This window comes from Triticum urartu, chromosome 6 (genome assembly GCF_003073215.2).
Source record: "Triticum urartu cultivar G1812 chromosome 6, Tu2.1, whole genome shotgun sequence".
Taxonomy (NCBI): Eukaryota; Viridiplantae; Streptophyta; class Magnoliopsida; order Poales; family Poaceae; genus Triticum; species Triticum urartu.
This window is the reverse complement of record NC_053027.1, coordinates 280273730-280280096: the sequence shown is the minus strand read 5'-3', so window position 1 is coordinate 280280096 and position 6367 is coordinate 280273730.

The following is a 6367-nucleotide window of genomic DNA, read 5'->3' as shown; positions in this document are numbered from 1 at the left end:
TACTGAAAGCTGGCACTAAAATTGCACTACACATAGAAGTAAGTTTTCTTTTCAACTATCTGCATATGTTGACTTACCCAGCAATGTTAAATAAATTGTGTAGTATTTAAGCAACCAATTGCTATTCCCTTATCTTACTATATTCCTACCTAATAACTTCTAGTTACCAATACACTTTTCTATTGCCCTATTTTAACTAAATATTCCTTGTACTCCCATTTCTATCAGAAACCGCCGACAAGGAGACTCCGGAGCTGGAGATCGGGGCTGCCAACAAGCGGAGGCGGGGTGAGCTAGAACCGCAAGCGACTCCAGCAGGCCTAGTCTTAATCAGTAGTGAGGGAGTCCTGGATTAGGGGATTTCCGGATAGCCGGACTATACCTTCGGCCGGACTCCTGGACTATGAAGATACAAGATTGAAGACTTCGTCCCGTGTCCAGAAGGGACTTTCCTTGGTGTGGAAGGCAAGCTTGGCGGTACGGATATGTAGATCTCCTACCATTGTAACCGACTCTGTGTAACCCTAGCCCTCTCCAGTGTCTATATAAACCGGAGGGTTTTAGTCCGTAGGGACAACGATCATACCATGGGCTAGCTTCTAGGGTTTAGCCTCCTTGATCTCGTGGTAGATCTACTCTTGTCTACCCATATCATCAATATTAATCAAGCAGGACGTAGGGTTTTACCTCCATCGAGAGGGCCCGAACCTGGGTAAAAACATCGTGTCCCCGGTCTCCTGTTACCATCCCCCTAGACGCACAGTTCGGGACCCCCTACCCGAGATCCGCCGGTTTTGACACCGACATTGGTGCTTTCATTAAGAGTTCCTCTGTGCCGTCGCCATCAGGAAGGATGCCTCATCCCGTCTTTAAAGATGGTACTATTGCTAAGAGAGCTTTGGCTGTCGGCCAAACTCTCCGGCTAGGTGGTTTCCTTATGACCTCCTGTTCGGTTGCTGCACCGACGATGACCTCTCGGGTCATTGAAAGCAATCTTCACGTCAGCTCGGAATTCGTCGAGCAGCTAGATCCAATGGAGCTCTCTTCCCTAAACGGGCTCTTGGATCGCATCGCCGCCCTGGGAGTCGCTACGGATTACGACCAGATTGGGCCTAAACCCGATCTGAGAGAGATTAACTCTCCCCAGGTCACCCATCACGTTGTCGTGGTAGAGGGACAGTGCGGCGACCCTTCATCTATCTTAAGGACTAGCTATGTCCGGATTCCCGATCCCTCCAAGACGGATACCTGCGGAGGGGAGGACATCACTCAAGATCTGAACTTAAAGTCAGGTGACGGGCTAGATTCATTGGACAGCATCCAAGAATCCAAACTTCCAAGTTCGGAAACTCCTTGGCCCCTGGGTCTTAGATTGGGTGAGGTTTCGGATTTGATTCCACCCACCCACCCGTACATAAGCGATCTATCCCAAATTAGGCAAGAGCCCAAAGAAACAGTACATCATTACTGGGCCAGATTCCTCCTGGTTATGAATAGAATAAAGGACTGCCGCGAGGAAGACGCAATTTCTTTCTTCTGCAATAATTGCACGCACAAGGGAATCCTCAATGCCATAAGTTGTCGTGATATTACACGCTTCGCTGACTTGGCGTCCATAGTATGAAAGTACTGTGCGATGGAAAGCGCCTGGAAAACCGAAATAAAATTTTGGGACAATCCGACCCTGAATACAAACCCAGTCCAAAATAAAAGGGTGCATCATCGCCAGACACCCGGGTTCAATACCAAAAAGCAAAAGCCCTCCACAGGGCACGGAACCGTACTGGAAGGATGGCTTAATGGACCCTGTAAAATTCATAGTGCAGAGGGCGCCACACCAACTCACAGCCTTAGAGCATGTTGGATACTCCGGCAGGTGGCAAAAATTGGCGAAGATCTTCTAATTCCAAAAGCCACAGAAAGCCACCCCAGAGACACAAGTACGGTATTAACAGTCTTCGAGACTTTCGCATCAAATAATATGCGAAAAAGAACACTCTGTAGCCTTGCCGAAGTCTACCAAGTAGCAACAATAAACCCATGGAGTGACATGGCTATTACTTTCAACGCCAGTGATGAACCTAAATTCCGAACAGCCCGAGCACCAGCTGCATTGGTCCTCAGTCCAATAGTGGACGACTTTCGTCTTACCAATGTACTCATGGATGGCGGCAGCGGATTGAACCTCATTTATGAGGAAACCCTTCAAAAAATGGAAATAGACTGGAACCGCATTGAGAGAAGTAGCACAACCTTCATAGGAATAATCCCCAATCGGGAAGTGCGTTGTACAGGAAAAATAACACTAGATGTGGTGTTCGGCACGCCGGATAATTACAGGTCCGAAGAGGTCACGTTCCAAGTGGCCCCGTTCAGTAGCGGATATCACGCACTGCTAGGGTGGGAAGCATTTACAATCTTCCAAGCAATACCCCATTACGGGTACATGAAGCTCAAGATGCCCGGGCCTAACGGAATCATCACTCTCGCTAGTGATCTGGACATAGCACTCCGCGCCAAAAACAAGACAGCCGCACTGGCCCTCGAGGCGCTATCCCAAGCCCTAGCGGCTGAGGAACTGACTGCGCTGCGCTCCACGGTGAATAGGGACGATGTGATACTCGACAAAAGATCCAAGTCCACCTCCTTTAAACCGGCGGACGAAATAGTCAAATTCCAGGTCCATCCAACGGACCCCAATAAAACAGCTTCCATCGGTGCATAGTTAAACCCTGATGTAGACGCCGCACTGCGAGAGTTCCTACGAGAGAACTAGAACATTTTCGCCTGGCACCCTTTAGACATGCCAGGAATCCCACGCAGGCTGGCTGAACACAGCTTAAATATCCTAAAAGGATTCAAGCCAGTCAAACAGGCTCTTCGGCGTTTTTCCGAACATAAGAGACAGGCCATGGGAGAGGAACTAGCCAAGCTATTGGAGGCCGGATTCATCAAAGATATAAAACACCCGGACTGGCTAGCAAACCTGGTGATGGTACCAAAGAAGGACAAATCCTGGCGCCTGTGCATTGATTTTAAAGACCTTAACAAGGCTTGCCCAAAGGATCCTTTCCCCCTCCCCCGCATCGATCAAATTATCGACGCTACCGCAGGACACGATTCGTTGTGTTTCCTCGATGCATACTCCGGCTACCATCAAATAAAGATGGCAGGGTCAGACCAAGCCGCAACGGCATTCATCACACTATATGGCCCATTCTGCTTCAACACAATGCCCTTCGGGCTCAAAAACGCCGACGCAACATATCAGCGCATGATTCAGACATGTCTGGCAAACCAGATCGGCAAAACAGTGGAGGCATACGTAGATGATGTGGTCGTTAAAATAAGACATGTCTAATCTCTAGTAGATGACTTGAGGCTAACATTCGATAACCTCCGAACATATGACATCAAGCTCAACCCGGAAAAATGCGTTTTCAGCGTTCCAGCCAGAAAGCTCTTGGGCTTCATTGTATCCGGTAGAGGAATTGAAGCAAATCCAGCCAAGATCCGAGCTCTGTCACAATTGGATATCCCGAAGGACCTCAAACAAATACAAAAATTAACCGGATGCATGGCGGCTCTAAGCCGCTTTATCTCCCGCTTGGGAGAAAAGGCCCTACCCCTTTACCGCGTCCTTCGGCGCACCGAACACCTCAAGTGGACGGATGCAGCCACGGCCGGACTCGACAAAATAAAAGCCATCTGGGCAACAAACCCAGTCCTGGCCGCGCCAAACATTGGTGAACCAATGCTATTATACATTGCAGCAACCCATCAGGTCGTAAGCGCAGTGCTCGTCGTCGAACGAGAAACGGACAGACACAAATCCCCCATTCAAAAGCCAGTCTACTATGTGTCCACTGTCCTTACTCCGTGCAAGTCACGGTACCCGCATTATCAAAAGATTGCGTACGCGGTATTTATGGCATCCCGGAAGCTGCGACACTACTTTCAAGAGTGTTCAATAATAGTAGCCTCGGAAGTGCCACTTAACGATATTATAAACAACCGCGACGCGACGGGCCGGATTGCAAAATGGGCCATTGAGCTCCTCCCGTTCAAAATACCTTACAAGCCACTGCGAGCTATCAAGTCACAAGTTTTGGCCGAGTTCGTTACAGAATGGACGGAGGCTGAACTCCCTAAAGTGTACGGCACATATTCAAACTAGGTCATGCACTTCGACAGCTCCAAAATGTTGGCCGGTCTAGGGGCTGGGGTCGTTTTGACGTCCCCCATAGGAGACACAATTCAATACGTACTCCAGATAATGTACACAGACTCCAACAATGCAGCCGAATATGAGGCCCTTTTACATGGTCTTCGGATGGCAGTATCCATGGGCATTCAACGCCTAGAGGTGCGCGGGGACTCGAACCTCGCAATATCCCAAATAAATGGAGACTTTGATGCCAAGGATCCAAAAATGGCAGCTTATCGCAACGCCGTCCTAAAAATGTCAGCTCGGTTCGAAGTGCTCAAATTTCACCATATAGCCTGGGAAAATAATCAGGCGGCAGATGTCCTGGCACGCATCGGTGCAAAACGCGATGTAGTCCCCCCCCAACATCTTCTTGGAAAGGATGTTCAAGCCATCCATAGTATGGGAAGGGGAACCCGGAAATAACAGCCCGGACCCAACCGCACTGCCCGACACCGAACACTCTGACATAGTTGGAGGCTCTGCGGATGAAATAACACCTTCAGCCCACATAATAATGGCCGTCATCGCCCCGTGGACAGAATCATTCCTCACCTACCTTACTAGGCAAGAACTCCACGAGGACCAAAATGAGGCACGCTGCATAGTGCGGCGATCTAAAGCCTATAATGTCCATGAGGGAGAGCTTTATAAGAAAAGCACTACCGGAGTCCTTCAAAGGTGCATCTCCGAAGAGGAAGGACGGAACCTCCTGGCTGAAATTCATGCCGGACTCGGCGGTCATCACGCTGCAGCTCGGTCCCTTGTAAGCAAGGCCTTCCGTACAGGCTTTTATTGGCTGACAGCCCGGGCAGACGCCCAGGACTTAGTCCAACGATGCGTCGGTTGCCAGCTTTTTGCAAACCAAAGCCATATGCCACCCACCGCCCTCCAAACTATCCCCATCACTTGGCCCTTCGCGTTCTGGGGGCTTGACATGGTTGGACCCCTTAAAGGCGGAACCCACAAGAAAAAAATACTTACTGGTCATGGTGGATAAGTTCACCAAATGGATAGAAGCCAAGCCTGTTAAGACGGCCGAATCCGGACCGGTGATAGAGTTATGGCGTCCCCCTCAGCATCATCACTGATAACAGCACGAACTTTACGGCCGACGAGGTAAAACTCTGGTGCAAAAACATGGGCATCAAGCTCGATTATGCTTCCGTCTATCACCCACAAACTAATATCTAGGTCGAACGTGCAAATGGTCTCATCATGAGCGGCATCAAACCCAGATTAGTGCGATCTCTTAAGGAATCTAATACGCACTGGGTAGAGGAGCTTGACTCCGTACTCTGGGGGCTGCGGACCACGCCGAATCGCACCACCGGATACACACCATTCTTCATGGTGTACGACGCAGAGGCAGTTTTGCCCTGCGACATATTGCATGACTCACATCGAGTGTGCATGTACGAAGAAAGAGAAGCCGAGCTTGATCGGCAGGACAATTTGGATGCCTTGGAGGAAGAGCGTGACGTGGCAAAAGCCTGTTCCACATTCTATCAACAGCAGGTCGAAGATACCAAAGCAGAGAAGTACGGGCCAAAAATTACAATGTTGGTGAATTAGTTCTATGCCTGCCGGACAAGAAAAAGGACAAACTCAAGCCCAAGTGGGAAGGTCCCTTCATAATTGACCAAGTCCTGACTGGTGGAGCGTACCGCCTGCGAGATGCATCGGATAACCGACTCGAGCCGAACCCATGGAACGCAGCCCGTCTCCGAAGATTCTATGCCTAGCGCCGGACTCTGTGTTCGTCTCCTTCCTCTGTCCATTTTTTATATACTTTCTGTCTTACATTTCTCTCCTTCTCCCCCCTCTCTCTCTTATAGCCTTTAAAGTCTCATAAAGTGACGCGCTATCCGCGCTCATTAAACCTGGGGGCTCCTTTAAACAGAAGCTTATTTATACTGGCTTCATTCCCAACACATGTGTCACACCTTCGTATGTACCTTTTATTCACCATTATATGCATCGATATGACTTAAGTTTTGGCCAAGCTGGGTTGCCTGGCTCCTGTGCTTACCCCTACGTTCCCGATTGTTCGGCTAGGTGGTAAAGGGAGCACCTCTGCGATTGTTACTGCCGGGTCAGCCGGATGTGTACCTCAGACTGGGTGAAGCCGAAAGCTAGCGTTCTTAAGGGAATATTCGG